General features: G+C 37.1%; 1 protein-coding gene across 1 annotated transcript in view; it reads left to right on the forward strand.

The window, feature by feature from the left end:
* The first annotated feature begins 2,648 nt into the window (after positions 1-2,648).
* Focad (focadhesin) overlaps positions 2,649-17,613 on the forward strand; it is a 296,580-nt gene continuing 281,615 nt past the window's right edge. Inside the window, exon 1 of the mRNA XM_046467321.2 lies at positions 2,649-2,719. The gene's annotated coding sequence lies outside the window, so the exon portion shown is untranslated. The remainder of the gene's footprint in view (positions 2,720-17,613) is intronic.

A 17,613-nucleotide genomic window follows, 5' to 3' on the forward strand; every position in this document is an offset into this window, starting at 1 on the left:
TGATTCAGTACTGAATTTCTCCTCCCAGTCTGTGCCTGCTGATGAATGCGTAGGCGTGTTCAGCCAGCTCAGCATGCTTGGGCCTGAGTTCAAGGCTTTGAGTCTCTCCTGAGGCTGTGGGTGACATGACCTTCCCTTACAGTCAGAATCAGACCACAGTGTCTTTTTTTTTTTTTTTGTTAGCATATTCTTTTTAGTTCTGCTAATGATTTGGGAGTGGACACATTTTTCTTACTCTCTTTCTTTTTTTGTTGTTGTTAAAGTCAATAGGCCCTTCTACTTCAAAAAGTGTACTTATCTAAAGGGTCTTACACAATGGAGTACTAACTGCTTAACTACTTCAGGGGAAATAATACAGGCATTTAACAGAGAAATACTGTCTGCCTGCCTACCTCTTAGAGACGTGGTTTATCTTGAATATTTAAAAAAGCAAAGAGTTCATTAGCATGTACAAATCTATGACTATTGAGAAAATAATATACAGATTTGAAGCATGTTTTAATCCTTTAATTGAAATTTCCATTTAATCTGGGTATTCTGGTATTAAGTCTAGATCATTTTCTGTGGGTTGCAGGAATAAATTTGATCCCCCCCTCCCCCTGCCAACTTCCACAGGGGGTCACCCGCTCTCTGCTGTTTCTCAGAAATTCTCCTTGGGCTGAATCTCAGTGAACCACTTGTACAGGGCTCCCAACATCCACATCACAGTGGGTATTCCCGTGTCAGTCGAACTGACTTTTCCTGGATCTACCTCAATCAAACCTACTATAAATTGTAGCTCTATTCCTTCAGGCTGAATTCTTTATTTTTATCTCTGAAGGAAAGTGAACTGTTCAGTTATTAAGATTAATTAAGCACACACGACCCTTTCTTGTGTTAACACAGGTGGCCTATTAGAATCTGTTGTGATGTTTATAATCCACACTTTAATTTTAATTTAATTTCTTTTTGAATTTTTATTATTTTAAAAAATTTCTAGCACAGCACATAAAGTGTACAGTTCCAGTTGACTTGCAGTGGAAGGAGGACTGGGTGGGGAGGCAGGAAACCAGGATTTTTGTCTTTCTTTTGACACCTATGATCTTGAAGATGAAGCTTTGTTTTTCTGAAATTTTAGTCTCCCTCTCTGTAAATTGAAAGAATTAAATTAGTGAAACAGCAAAAAAAAAAAAAAAAAAAAAAAAAATTGAGGGCTTGGGTTGTGGCTCAGTGGTAGAGCATTTGCCTAGCACATACATGTGAGGCACTGGGTTCAATCTCCAGCATCACATAAAAAAGCTAAATAAACAAAATAAAGGTTTGTGTCCATCTACAACTAAAAAATATTAAAAAAATAAAAATTTGAAACCAAACAAAAACAAAATAAAAAACTCCCACAACTTTAGTCTTTAAAGAAAAACAAGACTGCCAACAATTATATTTACTAATTATCATTTCATGTCAGAGAACATTTCTAATCTTTAAAAAATTCAGGTGGGGTATGTAGCTCAGAGGTAGAGCCCTTGTCTAGCATGTATAAGCTCTTGGTTAAACCCCCAGAATGTGGTGAGGGTAGGATTGAGTTGGGTGTAGTGGCACTTGTCTGTACTTCTAGCTACTGGGGAGGCTGAAGCAGGACTGTATTTGAGGCCATCCTGGGCAACACAGTGAGACTGTGTTTAAAAATATATATAAATCAATCAATCAAAGCATAATCTTAAGCAAATGGTAAAATTTAAAAACAACAATTTATATTTGTAAAAACTCAATACATTTCCCATTTCAGTTCCTTGCAGTGAAAACTTCATCATGGACTGGCAAGTTTCTGAGATTCCTTCTGGTTCTAAAAATCTATAACTCTCTCTTGTCAAAATAATCCTGGTGTCTGATGAGTTGGTATCCAGGATGAGTTGGCTCCTTGAAGCTCTGGATTGTGTCTTTCATCTTGGTATCTCCCAGGCCTAGCACAGGCCTGGTATAATGATAAGATTAAAAAAGTTAAAAGGTGAAATGATGCCTGTTGAATTGCAGTTCCTTTTTGGAAAGAGTATATCCCAGGAGTAGGGGTGACAAGTTGGACTTTCAGCCTAGTCCAAGATAGACAGCAAGTAGTCAAGTCAATTCTACATTCTAGTTTTTTTCCACCCCCACTCTCCCCCATTCACATGTTGAAAGCTAATATCCAGTGCAAGGTGGGCCTTTGGGCCTCTGCTCTTATGAATGGGATTAGCGCCCTTATAAGAATGGTTTGAGGGGGCTGAGGATGTAGCTCAGTGGTAAAGGACTGGCTTAGCATGTGCAAGTCCCTGGATTTGATCTCTTTCTGGTTAACAAAATATCCAAATACCACTATAGCTGCAGAAATAACCCAAAGCTGTACAGGGTCAGGTTGCCAACAGACTAATCCGGCACGTTGCAGTGGTATCTCCAGCCAGGTTCCTATCTGCTAGGATACCCCCTCACTGCCGTGCACACTAGCGACAGCTTTGCCTACATCACACTAGCTGCAGGGCCGCGCTCACCAGCATGCAGCCTTCTAGCCGCAGTGCGCGGCCTTGATCTTGAAGGCGCGTGCGCGCGAGCAGAAGGGTGGGCGGACCAACGTCGGAGAAGGCGGGGCATACCCTCGACGTCTGCAGTCTATTGGCTGTCTCCTGTAGCACCGCCCCCAGGTTTTCGGGGCGGCGGGGTGGGCCACGTCAGGAAGCCGGTGCGGGGCTGAGCTTGTGGCAGAAGAGAGGTAAGCCTTGCGGGTTGATAGGCTGGTCTCCGCGTGCTGTTTCCCTATAATCAGCAGCCGCTGGATCGCTCCCGCCTGCGGCCTGGGTTTGCTTGAGTGGAGGTCGGCTGCGGCCCAGCGACCTGGGGCTGTGCTGCGAGATCGGGCAGTAGAGCATGTGGCAGGGCCGCGTCGCAATGTGGGGCGGCAGGGAAACGGACAGGACCTGCTGTTTGCCCTGGTCCAGACCGGTCTGGGCTCTGAACTCCCGGAGGACCAGGCCTTCTGCTGTGACAGTACTCTGGCAGTGCTGGCTCTGATGCCTGCGGTGGGACTCAGCGGCATCCAGACTCCAAAACCGGTTGTCGTGACCCTTGCTTAACTACCTGCAGCAGGTTGCAATGGTCCCCACACTTTAGTTAGGTTTACTAATCAGGGGCGGCGCAAGTGATTCCGCTTGCCTTCTGCCTGGCCTGGGGTCACTGTCTCATCATTCCCGGGGACTCTTACGCTGATCAGGTCCACTTTAATGCAAAGGCTTATGGGTGAGCAGAGACTGCTTTCAGAACTAGTTCTCAGGCTTCGTCTGCGCTTGCAGGAATTTCCTGAAGAAAAGGGGTTGGGGGGAGAAAGAAAATATGAATATGAATGTGTATGTGTGTGTGTGTGTGTGTGTATTTCATTTATACATGTTTTGAAATGTCCGCAACAAGTATGCAGAGATTTGCAGAAATCTGCAGTTGCAACTACCCTCCGCGAGTTAATTCCAACTCTGGCTTCCTGATGCCTCAGATTGGTTTCTGAATTTGGAGATTTTGAAGTCAGTGAAGTTATCCTGCCAGTTATCATGCAGTCATTCACTCATTCATTGCAACCTCCACCCCCACCCCTTCTTTTTAAATGGATTCCTTGATGGTCTGGCCTTGATGGTCAGAGTTTTATACTGAATACTAAAATCCACATTCCTTGCTTTTTCTTGCAGTTTATTTGCCAGTTTCATTGTCTGAGTTGGCAAGATTTGAGATGGGTTTTTCTTTCTCTTTTATAGTTCAATTTTAGGCTCTACATTTAGGTACAAAACACAGAGCTCTTCTGGTACCTTATTCAGTTTTCCTTTCTTTTACCTTTAGTAAGTCTTAAACCAAGTGGCTCTGAGGTTTAATCCTGCTACTGTGCCACTAAAAATCTAATGGTCTTAGTCACCTAATGTAAGATGTGGGGATGCAATTAGTATTATTTTGTAATTTTGGGATGCTCAAGGAGAGGAGGGGCATACAGCTTATTTACTGAACTATGTGAACAGTTGGGAACTGACCATTTTAAAAACACAGGATGTATTTTGTGATTATATATTTTACTGTTTCTGTGAACACTGTTTTCATTCACTTTTTGACAAGCAAGTGCATGTTTACAATTTTGATTGACATTCAGTTCCTGCAAAGAAAGCACTATGACTCATCTAAATTTTGAAATGTCATAATCATGGGCTTTTAAATATATATGAAGATATTGTGCAGAAACAATTTGATAAAAATGCAATTTTAAAAGCATTTAGATTTGCTTTGGTAGATTAGTGATAGCTAAAACCTCTGCCTTGATTATTAGCTTACTTGGTTAATGTTAGTTAATTAATTAACTGGCTAATGTCTATCAATGTAATCTCTTTTTAAACATTTGTTGTATCAGTATAACATACTAGATTTTGATCAATGCTTCTAATTGAAACCTGATAACGAAAAGTGAATAAACTGTTACTTTGAGATAAAAATGCTTATAGAGATGTTGTAGATTTTCATCTGTTGATTGATTGATGGTACTTACAAGTAGATCAGTTGGCTTTAGGGGTAAAATGATTTCTAAAGTAGTTCTGAGACTTTATTCACAGCCTCATGGTGCTTTTTGGATATTGTTCATAAGCCATAAGTTAAATTAAATTGTTTATACAAAAATTAGGGGTTTGGAAAATGTGCTATCAATAATTATAGTATATTTCTAAAAAATTACTAAGCTCTATAGATGTTTAGTATAACAAAACATAGTATAGTTACATAAGTATCTATGTATGACTCATGATTACTAGTAAGTTGGCTAGAAGTTGTATATACTATTTCCACAATAGGTTTCTAAGGTTTTAGACTGCCTGTGGCAGTGATCCAAAGAATGAGAGATGAAGGCACTTGGATATTATGCCCACAAAGGTACAGTGTAGGAGAGCCAATAGGATGAAAACATTCTTCTGGATCTTAGGACTTGGAAGGATGATAAGTCTTTTATGATATGGGACACCAAAGGAGTGTTTAGTTTCATTAGGCCTATAAAGTAGGGGGGAACATCTAATGAATAGATTGAGTACATAAGAAAGTTTATAGAATGGCAGCAGAATTCAAAATGTTGGAATGGAAGGAAGACTGGTTAGTAGAGAGGAAGACAGGTTGAAAAGAGGAAAGATTTGGGTTTAAGGATGACAGGGCTTTTCTGAAGTATATGAATAGCTTTGAAGTGCCAAATAATAGTTCACGAAATTTCAAGTTTTGATGAAACTTCCTGTAGTTCAACTTTTACCCATCAAGTCAGTATATAATTTCTGTTGTATAGGAGAACTAGCATAGTAGTTTTTAAATTAAAAAAGAACATTTAAGTCTCCAGTGAATATTTGTGTTTGTAAAAGAAAGAGGCAGTGACTTTTGCTTTTATATACCTCTTGTTGACCTTTGAACTTCCATAATACTTTGGCAGATACTTTTCATCTACTGTTAGAATGCCCAGAAGGTTAGGTTGAGTATTTTAGTTCAGTGATAGGGTTCAAAGGTGTGAAAAATTTCTTGATATAATTGATAATTGCTCTGGGTGGGAGGTAGGCATGCGTGCATTTACCTCTGATTTCCCTTCTGTGATTTTGTGACTTTTAGTCTCAGTGAACAGTCTGTCTGCCTGCCTTCCTTTCTTCCTCCTTCCCCTTCTCTTCCTACTTCATGTAGTCTCAATATTTTGTAGTCTGGACTTAAACTCCTGGGATCAAGTGATCCTCCTGCTTCAGCCCCTGAGCATTGGAACTATAGGTGTGTGCCACTACACCCAGCTTGTGTTTCTTAATACAGCTCCTCAAGAGTGTACTAGGTCTCATTCCTTTCATCTACTAAAGATTTGGCTCCAGTGTGTCTCTTTGTCTCTCCTGCAATATCACATTCTTCCCTCATTGCTGAATAGTATCCATAAGTATACAAATATGCTGTTCTTTTTTCTATCTTAAAATAATAATTCCTTCTGGACTCCATTTTCGCTTCAAGCCACTGTACAACTTCTTTGCCTCTATTTAAGGCAAAACTATACTCATGTGTTCAACTACTTATCTCCCATTTTTCTGTATCACATGTTAGTCAGGCTTTTCTCACCACTCTAATGAAGTTTCTTTTCTTGGAGTTACTAATGGCTTTTTTTTTTTTACCTTTATGTTTATTTGTTTTTATTTTTATTTTTTTTAATGTGGTGCTGAGGATTGAACCCAGTGTCTTGCAGGTGCTAGGTGAACGCTCTACCACTGAGCCCCAGCCCCAGCCCCACTAATGGCTTTTTAATTTTGCTAAACCTGAGAATCTGTTATTTTTTTTAATTGATTTTATTTTTTAAATACACAACAGCAGAATGTATTACAATTCTTATTACACATATAGAGCACAATTTTTCATATCTCTGTTTGTATATAAAGTAGGCTGATGCCCAATTCGAGTCTTCATACATGTATGTGGGAGGCCGACATAATACATGACCAGTGTTTGTCTTCCCTTCTGATTGGTGTGGCATTGTGATCTGGTTTCCTAGGTAACCATAGATGGTAGCCCCGATTTTTAGGTCCAGCAAATGTGTCCTTATGCTTGAGCATGCATGGGCGTGCCTTCCTACATCCCCATGGGTGGAGCTATGCTTACCTGTTCCTTTGTAATATTACTCCTTGCCCTGTTTAGGATAGAATGTTCCATGGAAACGCCCATTATCTGTCCCCTTCTCTTACTGTGCCCTGGGGTGTGGCCTTCCTAGATGTCAGTCAACCTGCTGACAGCAGACATCATGAAGCTAGACTCAGCCCCTTGAAGAAACTTGACCTCTTGCTTCATTTGGATCGCTTCTCCTCAATAAAAGGGGTCAGCATGTGTGCTCGCTTGTTCTTTCTGTGGACCCTTAAGGTCTGAAGATCTGTTCTTAAACCTCATCCCTTATTTGATTTAGCAGCGTTTTTTGAGATAGTTAATTATTCTCTGCTTAACACACTTTCTTTACTTATAATTCCCACTGCTCCTTTTTAGACTTTTTTCTTTCTTTTCTTTTTTGGTACTTGAACTTGTGATCCTCCTGCCTCAGCCTCCTGAGTTGCTGGAATTGCAAGTTAGACTCTTTCTCTGGTTCTTTCTTATTTCCCTGACCTCTTACCCCTGGATTTCAGGGATCACTCAAAGACCAAATACTCATTCAGTCTTGAAATATTAGCTTTAAATACTAGTCATTTCTTGTTAGTTCCAAATTTCTGTTTTCAGTCTGAACCTCTTCTCTTGAAATCCAGATTCCATATTTCTACTGTTTTCTCAGAGTTTTCTATTTGGGTAACTAGTAGATGTATGGAATTCGATTCCTGATTTTCTGCCTATACCTGCTGTGATAGTTGGCTTTTATTGGCCTTGACCAAAATACCTGACAAGAACAATTTATAGAGTCTGGCACAAGTCAGGCAGGCATCTAATCACTGTTGATTGAGTCAATGAAAGGTAGGCTGTTGATAGTGCAGCCTTTTTCAGACCTATGTATCTCTTCCATATTTTGTGGAAAAGCTCTTGAATAGATTCTGGGTTATTATTGGAGTGCATTACTAGACCCCCCTTGCTAGTACTTTTGTGACATTCTTTTTTTTTTTTTTTTTAAAGGGTTGCTAGTTAGTGTTCTGTACCCAGGTTCTTTATTCTTTTCAAGAAGGGTATCATGGTCTCTGCTCAACTGCATAGACTACCTGCTTATGGTACTACATAGCAGCATCTTCACTTTAAGTTGCAAATCATATAACATTTTTGTTCAAAGAGAAGCTGAAGTCTGGGGGTATGGCTCAGTGGAGAGCATTTGCCTAGGATATGCAAGAACCTGGTTTTATCCCCAGCACTGTAAAACAAAAGAGAACAAACAAAAAACTCCCCAAACAAACAGAAATCCCTAGCGATGTTGAAACAATTAATATGTGAAAGGGATGGGATAATCTAAAGCAGAAGATTTTCAATCCTTTGTGTGTGTGTGTGTGTGTGGGGGGGGTACTGGGGATTGAAACAAGAGCTTTGTACATGAAAAGCAAGCTCTCTACCAGCTGAGCTATATCCCCAGCCTTCCCTTCTCTATAAATGTGTTATGAGAACTTCAGAAGAGATGTTTTATATTATTCAAAAATACAAGCTATTTTAAATTTATAGAATAATATTATTATAAAATCAGTCTGAAATGCAAGGTTCTTATAATGAGCATGACATTTTGAAATTAATGATTATGAATAAAACTAATAATCTCTTAAGTGCCTCATTTTGGTTTTGTTGCATACCATTAAGGAAATCTTCATTCACACACATTAGGAGTTGTGCATGAAAATAATTTTTTAATAGTTCATATCACAATCTTAAAATGTCTAGTTTTTTCCCCCATTTATTTTTTTATTTTTGGTGGTCCTGGGGATTGAACCCAGGGCCTTGTGCATGTGAAGCAAGCACTCTACTGACTGAGCTATACCCCAGCCCCCTCCCCCATTTTTCTTTATTCTTAAAAATATCTTACTGTGGAAAATTTTAGACATACACATAAATAGAGAGTACAATAAAATCATTTTGTCAGTCTCATTCTATACATTTTTTTTTCTGCTGTAGTTACTGTTTAAAAAAGTAATTATTTTTAAATAATAAGGACTTTTCCTCTTAAATATAATTATTACATTATTAACATGTAAGAAAATTTACACCAATTCCTTAATATTCTCTAGTAGTCCATATTTCAGAATTGTCAGTTGTGCCAGTGGTCTCATATTATAGTTGATAATTTGGAATCAGAACTCAAATAAATTTTCCAAATTATATATTTGGCTATATGTCTTTCAAGTAACTTACTCTGTGTCAATCCCTTTACCCCTTCTTTTCTTTAAATATATATATATATTTTTTAGTCATAGATGAATGCAATGCCTTTATTTTTTCATTTATTTTTATATGGTGCTGAGGATCAAACCCAACACCTCACACATGGAAGGCAAGAGTTATATCACTGTGCCACAACCCTATACCCCTTTACTCCTTTTCCCTATGTCATTGATTTGTTGGAGAAACAGTCATTTGTCCTGTAAAATGTAAAAGGCAAATGGTGTTCTTTATCTTTTTTTTGATTTCATGTATTTACTGTAAATTGGTAGTTAAATATAGAGAGCTATGTAGATCCATGTTGAATTTTTTTAGGCAAGAATATTCTTAAGGGGTTCCACGTATATCCTGTTAACTAATGAAGACACAATGTCTGGGTTTCTTTTGGGGATGCTAAGATGAATCAGTGGGGTCAGGTGGTATCATCCTGTTGCTTCTAGTACGAAGTTTTCCATCATCCTTTAAGCTTATAGTTTAAGCATCAATTGATGATTCATTATGTTTTAACAAGGTGACTTCATATCCTTAAAGATTTTTAAGGAAATAAATGCATTTTAAAACTCTTTACTTTCTTCACCAATTTTCCTCTCTCCCTATCTTATACTTCATGTGAACAATTTGACATCAAATTTGAAGGAGATATGGAATGGACAGTGAATGAAGGTGGGGAAGTGAGGACTATCTGAATTCGCCTGTCACCTCTTTCTCCTTCTCTGTCTTTCTTTGTTTATAGTTTATAGGATTTTTAAGCTGTATGGGACAGCTGGGCCTTAGAGGGTCAGTGAGGCCTTAGAGGGTTTGGAAAGTAGCTGGGAGCAGGGCAGATATTGATGGCAGCCTTGGAATTGGGTTTGAATTCAGAGAAAATCCAGCCTGTAGCTAAGTGTACAAATTTTAACATTTGTTGTGTGAGTCAAGATGGACCCCAAATAAAACAGAGAAGTAGATGAAACTTGAACACTCTGTACTTTGCATCCTGTTGTCATGTGTCCTTTCTTGGATAACATGGGTAAAAATAATTGTACTTCAAGGATTTAGGATACTCATACATTGCTGACTTATTTTTATTTTATTTTTTTAGTTATATATGGACACAATATCTTTGTTTATTTAATGTTGTGTTGATGAGCAAACCCAGTGCCACACATGTGCAAGGCAGGAGCTCTGCCACTGAGCCACAACCCCAGCCTAATTGCTGACTTATTTTAAAGACAGACAAATGACTTCTTTAGTCTTCTGCATCTCAGTAAATGACTGCTTTTTCTAGTTATCTGACCCCAAAACCTTGGAACCATCCTTTGAACTCAGGGCCTTGTGTGTGGGCAGCAAGCACTACTAACTGAGCAATATCCCTAGCCAGAAAATGTATCTGAAGCACTTATTTATCTTATAATTGAAGGTTTATACTTTTTGACCAAGTGAAGACCTGATGTATAAAATGGTAACATAGTTTAATAATAATGAGTACTTCAAATTTACTGAGAGGAGATTTTGATGTTCTCAATAAACACACACACACATACACACACACGATGGTAACCAGGTGATGGATTTTTTTTTTTTTTTTTGCTATCCCAGACCTTTTTTATTTTTTATTTTGAGACAAGGCCTTGCTAAGTTGCTGAGACTGGCTTTGAACTTGTGATCCTCCTGCCTCAGCCTCATGAGTGGCTGGGATTACAGGCGTGTGCCACATGTGTGCCACAGCACCTGGCTGATGGATATTTTAATTAACTTGATCATGTTATTTAAGTTATATATATATATATATATAATCAAAATACCATATGTACACCCTAAGCATCCATAGTGCTTGTTTGTCAACCATACCTCAGTAATTATGGTCAAATATAAAAAAAACAAGTGTTCTGTGTGTGTGTGTGTGTATTAATATTTACATATATAAAAATTTATATATCTAAAGCTTAGACTCTTCTGTCATCTCCAGTGCTAGGACACTTCTCCCCTGGGTTTTTATAATAACCACCTAACACTTCTCCTTTGTTCCTTCTTGTTTATGGTCGATCCTTTATAGAAGCCATAGTGATCATTTTAAAATGGCAATCCGATATGCCATCTCTCTGTCCAAATGCTCTAGTCATTTCCCAGGTGGTTCAGAAACATCCCTGGTGCACAGGAGAATCCCCGCAAGGGCTCACATGGCCTGGATCCCTGCTTTACTCCATAAGCTCTCTGCCCAACTGACTTACTTGCTTCAACCACACTGGTGTCCTTGACTTTTGCTAAGCATGTTTGTACCTCAAGTGTATTGCCCTTAGTATTCCTTCTATCCAAAATACTCATTTCTTAGTTTAGGTGTCTGTGCATATGTCACCTTAACAGAAAGACCTTTCTTTGAAAGATCCCAAAACATGTAATATAAAGACGTCCCTAAGAATTTCCAATTAATGACTAAAATTTGATTTTCTAGGTATTATATGTGCACTAGAAAAGTAAAATAACATAAAATATTTATACTTCAGTTTAAGCAATTAAAAACATCCTTTGGAATGAGGCAACATACTTGATTGAAATGAGATTGGAGGAAGTTGAACACACTAGAGGAAAACTTAATTTTTTTCAGGGACAGATGGATTAATCTCCTGGCAAACAATTTAGAATCAAAAGTAATTCTGTTAGTTTATTTATTTGGAACTCTGCAGGACCATTATAGCTTCTAATAACTCAAAGGTGTGACTTTCTCATTAAATAGTTCTTAATAAGCAGAGTAATTGGATCAAGTGAGTCTTTTTTTTTTAATCCTGTTGCTGCGATAAAACTGATTCTTTAGACAATGATAAAAGACCATGATTTCAAGTGAATAAAAGCAATTACTAATTTTTTATTGAGACTAAAAAATTCATCTTAAGTTGTTATTTGAAGGAAATTTGATAATTCCTTTTTAATTTGAAAAAGCAATATATACTCATTGTAGGAAAAAAATGAAGTATTTGTAAGGGGGAATATAACAGAATGTGATCACCCACCATCACATTGTTAACAGAAATAACTTTGCTAACATTTCTTCGTATTGACGTTGTCTTTTCCCTAATCCTGTGTGTTTTACATATGTATATATCTTGATTGTGTTCATGATTGTATATGAAAATTTATTTTTTCTCTTTCATAAACATTTTTTTTCATTGTTAAAACTTTTTATAAGGGCTGGGGATGTGGCTCAAGCGGTAGCGTGCTCGCCTGGCATGCGTGCGGCCCAGGTTCGATCCTCAGCACCACATACAAAGATGTTGTGTCCGCTGAAAACTAAAAAATAAATATTAAAAAATTCTCTCTCTCTCTAATATATATATATATATACACATATATATATATAAACTTTTTATAAATATTGTTTTAAGTTACAAATCAACATTTAATTTGCATATTCCTTGGTTTACCTTTTAGATTAGTCAGTGAGTCCTTTTGCATGAAGCATGCTTGCTTTTTAGACTTTTATATGTACTCTTGCTTCACTTTTAAAATGGAAGGTGAGTAGAACTTGGAGAATGTGTGTGGCTCCTTTTGGGATATAGCCAAGAAATATCAGACGCTAAGATCAGATGCTCAGTGAATAGTACTCAGAATGCCCACTTCTATGGAGTGGTTCAGCATTTAACATACCCCAGACTTTGGTTTCAGAGTATTGAGGTTCCCTATGAAATTGAGTATGGTGGGTGGGGCTTGGGGGAGACTGGTGACCCTGGGAACCATTCTAGTTCTGCCTTATTTCTGACTTTGTTCCTGAGCTGATTGGATCTTTAAGCACTTTTGTATTTGGAGGTAAGCCAGGTTAAGAGCAATTTCATATTTAGTGCTTGAATTTGGGCTGAAAGGCATAAGGAAAGTTTGAGTGTGACATATAACTCTGAACTTTGGCTTCATTGTGAGTTGGTGGTCCATGGAGTTACTGGGGCTGTTCATCTGTCAGTCATTTTCTTACAATAGAATGTTGCAAAGCCTGTATGTATGACAGTTGCATATATAATTTTAAAATTTTGTGAAATTAAAGATATTCTCTTGAGGATCTACATATAACTTCATGTCTTTGAAAATAATTCATAGGGCCAGGTGCAAGGCATATATCTATATTCTTAGCTGCTTGTAGGGATGAGACAGGAGGATCACAATTCAAGGTCAGACTGTGCAACTTAGCAAAAAAATAAAATAATAAAAAAAGAGGGGGTGTTGGGGATATAATTCAGTGAGAGATTGCTTGCTAGGCACGCTCAAGGCTTGGGTTTAATCCCCAGTACTGACAACACAAGAAAAAGAAAATAAAAACAAACAACCACCACCACCATCAACAACAACAACCACCAAGAAAGAATTCTCAGGGCTGGGAGTGTAGCTCACTGGTAGAATGCATGGTTAGCATATATGAGGTCATGGATTCCATCCGTAGCACCAAAACCCAACCAACTAAGCAAATTCTTATATCTAAAAGACTCTCTAGACTATACTCTTATCAATTATCAGCATTTCATCTCAGGATCCTCTTCTAATTCTTGAATATGCTTCTTGGTATATCTGTGCTAATATGAAGGGATTTACTAATGATCTGTCCAGAATGACTGGTAGGTTACTTAATATCAGAATATTAAGTACTCTAAAAAAATAAAAAGTCATAAAAAATGCTTGTTATATAATAGAAGATTAGCACACGTTACTTCTTTGGGTAATTATATTTAAAGTACCTTTTCTTCCAATGGGAAATATACAGAAGTGATGCTGTGAGTTTTTAAAGGGTTATAGTACATAGCAGATTAAAAGCCTAGCTATGATAAATAATAGCTGTCAACTGAAGTGTTCATGTACAACTTACGATGTATTCAAGTAACAAAGACAGATTTTCCATCTCTATTAGATTCAGCTGAAAACAGTGAAGAAAGTCTTACAAGCTTTTGAATGTGTTCTTTGAATTTTTAAAAAAAAATGTACCAAAATGAAAAGTAGTATAATAAAATCTCCCTACTGATTTGGGATTTAGACTTGACCAAAGTTCATTTTTGTATACAAAAGGTATTTCCTCAGTTAAAAACAAATAAAAGAACCTGGGAGTAAGTGGTATGTCTAAAACCAACTAATTATTTTCCAACCCTAAATGTGATGATAAGGTTTTTGTATTTATTTGGAAATAAAGTTGTTCAAAAATTTATTTTCTATTCTGGTTCTTATTAATTTGTTTTGGTCTTTGTTGTATAAGTCTTAGTAAAAAAAATTAATTCTCCATTTCTCACTTTGTTTTGGACCATTGATCTAAAAACAAACAAACAGTAGAGTCCTGAATCTAACATTTTTTGGTGTATCATATATTAGATACTTGGTTAAACACAGTGATTCAACAAGCATTTCATCACTTGGTCTTAGCTAAAAGGCCAAGAAGTGATCAATAAACATTTCTTAACTGCTTATTACATGCCAGGCCCTGCCATGGGTGAAGAAGACTCAGAAACTCAAGTGATTTAAAAAGTGCAGGTGACAGTTCTGCACCTTGGTGAGACAGCTTACTCCCTTGCTGGAGCCACTTCTTCCTTGAGATCTGAGCAGGTACAGCTGCTGTCCAGACGGACACTGGCCCCTTCAGAATGTGAAGCCTGCCAAATCTTGAGGATAGATTACTGCCCTCTGAGAGCTCTAGGGGACATTGGAGACAGAACCTGCCACACCAGTTAGTCCCCTCCATACCATATACTCAACATTTTCTATTCTTGCAAAGTGAGGCCAGTTGTAATTCAAGTCCTATTTTCTGAGGCAGCTGCAGGAACTAAGAATGTACAGTGGCTTCCTGATCTTTCTGCTTTTGGACATTACTATTATTTTTTTTCGTTTCCTGAACATTACACTGTTATTCCAAACCCTGTGTTTCTACAAAGGAACTCATCCACCCACAGGTATCTCCATCTCATTGAGCTGTTATGAATTGTCATATGGAGGGGTTATCTGCAGCCAAGCATTCATTTGTGTCAGTATAACCATCTCTGTGTGGTAGTGTTTGAGAAATCTTTTGGGCAAATAATTGCCTTTGTCTTTTTATTTACTTATTGGACGGGCGGGGAGGATAACTTGGGAGGCCAAGGTAGGATGATGGTAAGTTTGAGATCAGCTTTGGAAAGTTATTGAGACTGTCTTGGAGTAAAAATGAAATAAAGCTAGGGTGTAGTTCAGTGGTAGAGCACCTCTGAGTAAAATTCCCAGTATCACAAAAAAGAAAAAAAAAATAAGAAAGCATTGATATCAGTGGCAAAAAAACAGATTTCCCCATTCATGGATACTAATTGCCATAATGAAAGTGACCAGTCTTTTTATTTGTTAGATGCTCATTGAACTTAAACTGAATTGTCAGTGATGAAACATAAATATAAAACTCAAGGAACTTATGCAACTGTGGGACATATATTGCTGGTGATGGTGCTACAAGGATGAGGGTTAGAGTGGTAATTTTTGTTTTTGTTTTTGTGGTCTGGGCATGGAACATCCCTTTAGTATGTAACTTTTACACATTAGACTAAGTTACATGTGTTTAGAATTGTATTTTAAAAAATACAGAGCTATTTGCGTATGCTGATGAGCTGATTTGGGAATTTGATTTGACACTGTATGTACAAACGTGGGTTATTTTAAAGATTTCCTGAAGTACAGCAAGATATAATGGCAAAAACAAGATGTTAGAAAGTAATAACTAAGGTTTTAAAAGTGTTTGCTATGTGCTTGTCTTTGAGTGAAATGCTTTAATGGATTATCTTAATTTTACAAAAACTTCATGTCAACTATATTTTATAGAGAATTGGTTAAGCATGTGAGATTTGGAGAGTGACTATTAATATCCATGCTCTGTTTATTACATAATAACAATTAATTTTGACCTCTCCTTGCCTCACTTAGTTTTTTATATGAAAATGAAGATAATAATAATATCCTTGTCATGGGGTTGTTTTGAATGTCAGGTGAGAGAATGCATGTGAAAAACTTCCATGGTACCTGCCTGCTGCATGGTAAAATTCAATAAATCCTGATTATTAATATCACTATATAGCCTCAGGCAAGTTACTTCCTCTCTGAGCTACTATTTCCATATGTGGAAAATGAAGTTAATTATATCTACCTGGACCTTATGGGAAGATCCCCTGAGATCTTCTGTAAAGTGTTTTGTGGAGTGCTTGCACACACGAGCTGTTTAATCCAACATGAAATCCTAAATCTTGGGTCACAATTTGCATTTATTCAGTGACTATCGAGGAGGTGCTCATTATAGGTTGGGGTTATAGTGATTAAAAATTAGAGACTGTCCCTGCATTTCACTGTGGTGGGGGAGGTACAATAGGGAAGGAAAAATAAGTAAAGCATTGATAAAAATGGCTAACAAAATAGTTAATATTTTATTCCTTAAAAATTTTTCTTACTTTCTTGCTACACATTTTATGGTATCCTTTAGTGTTGGATTTCAATGCTTGCATTAATTAGGTGTCAGAAAGTTGTTTCCCTTATTTCTAAACAATGTATTAAATCTGAATATTTTGGTAACTTTATTAAAATTAAAAACCATGCTGGGCATAAAAAAGGCACATGTATGTAGTCCCAGATACCCTGAGGCAAGGCAGGAGGTTTACTTGAACTCAGGAGTTTGTGGAGTTTGTGACCAGTTTGGGCAACATAGTAGACCCCATCTTAAAAGAAGAAGAAGAGGAAGAGGAGGAAGAGGAAGAGGAGGAGGAAGAGTGTTTGATTGTGAATATGGAGATTTTGCTATTCGATCTAGATATTATTTATTGGCCAAGATCTTTAAATTTACTGGGTATCTATTTTATTGTGAACATACTATAATTTTATATGAATGTAGATCTAAAACATGTTTTATGCAGAGCAATTTGAGTAATCATTTAATTTTTTTAAGTTATAGATGGACACAATACATTTATTTAATTTATTATTTTAATGTGGTGCTGAGAATTGAACTCAGTGCCTCAACCATGCAGGGCAAGTACTCTACCACTGAGCCACAACCCCAGCCCCAGTAATTATTCTTTTGATGGAGCAAAATCATCTAAAAATTATAATATTGCAAAATCAAAAAGGAGTCAACTTTGAAGACCTTTTTGAGGACTTAGATAAAAATTCTAGAGATAAATAAGTCCTTGTATTTAAAAAATAACACATTTTTATCTGTGTCTTCTTATGTTAGCATATAAATATACGCAAATAGGGTACTTTAAAAATTATTCAAGAATTATTGGAGAAAATATTGTAACAAGTCAGGCATTATTCTAGTTGGTGGTTTTATTTTTTACTTTAATGTCTTGTTCTCCTGGACAGCAATCAGATCTAACTTGGAATTTCCTGTCTTTGATCTTATTTTAGACTCCCATTTCAAAATCTGTGAGTAAGTAGCATGTGATATTAGCTGAGAAGGAACTAAATTGTAAAGGCAGAAGTTTGATTGTAATAGGATGTGCGTTTAGTAAATTGGGAATGGTGAGATCATCAGAATTCATAGTTGCCTGAATTTTGCTCAGTACTTGAATGATAGGTCTTAAAATTTGGGGGACATGATGCAGTGATGTGGAACATGCTGGTGCTTCATGTTTCTGATGGTCAAGTGGAAAAAACCAGTGGGCTGAAGTCACGAAATCTCTTTTCACCTGAAATCTTCCATGACTGTTTTTCTTTTTGGCAGTTTGCTTCAACCTTTCTGACATTCAGTTTCTTCATTTCTCCAGTGAAAGAAAGTATGGGAGGGAGATGCCACCAAGTCCATTGTAATAATTA

Source organism: Marmota monax, unplaced genomic scaffold (assembly GCF_021218885.2).
Source record: "Marmota monax isolate L192 unplaced genomic scaffold, Marmota_monax_Labrador192_F-V1.1 WCK01_AAM20220418_F8-fsc00033, whole genome shotgun sequence".
NCBI lineage: Eukaryota > Metazoa > Chordata > Mammalia > Rodentia > Sciuridae > Marmota > Marmota monax.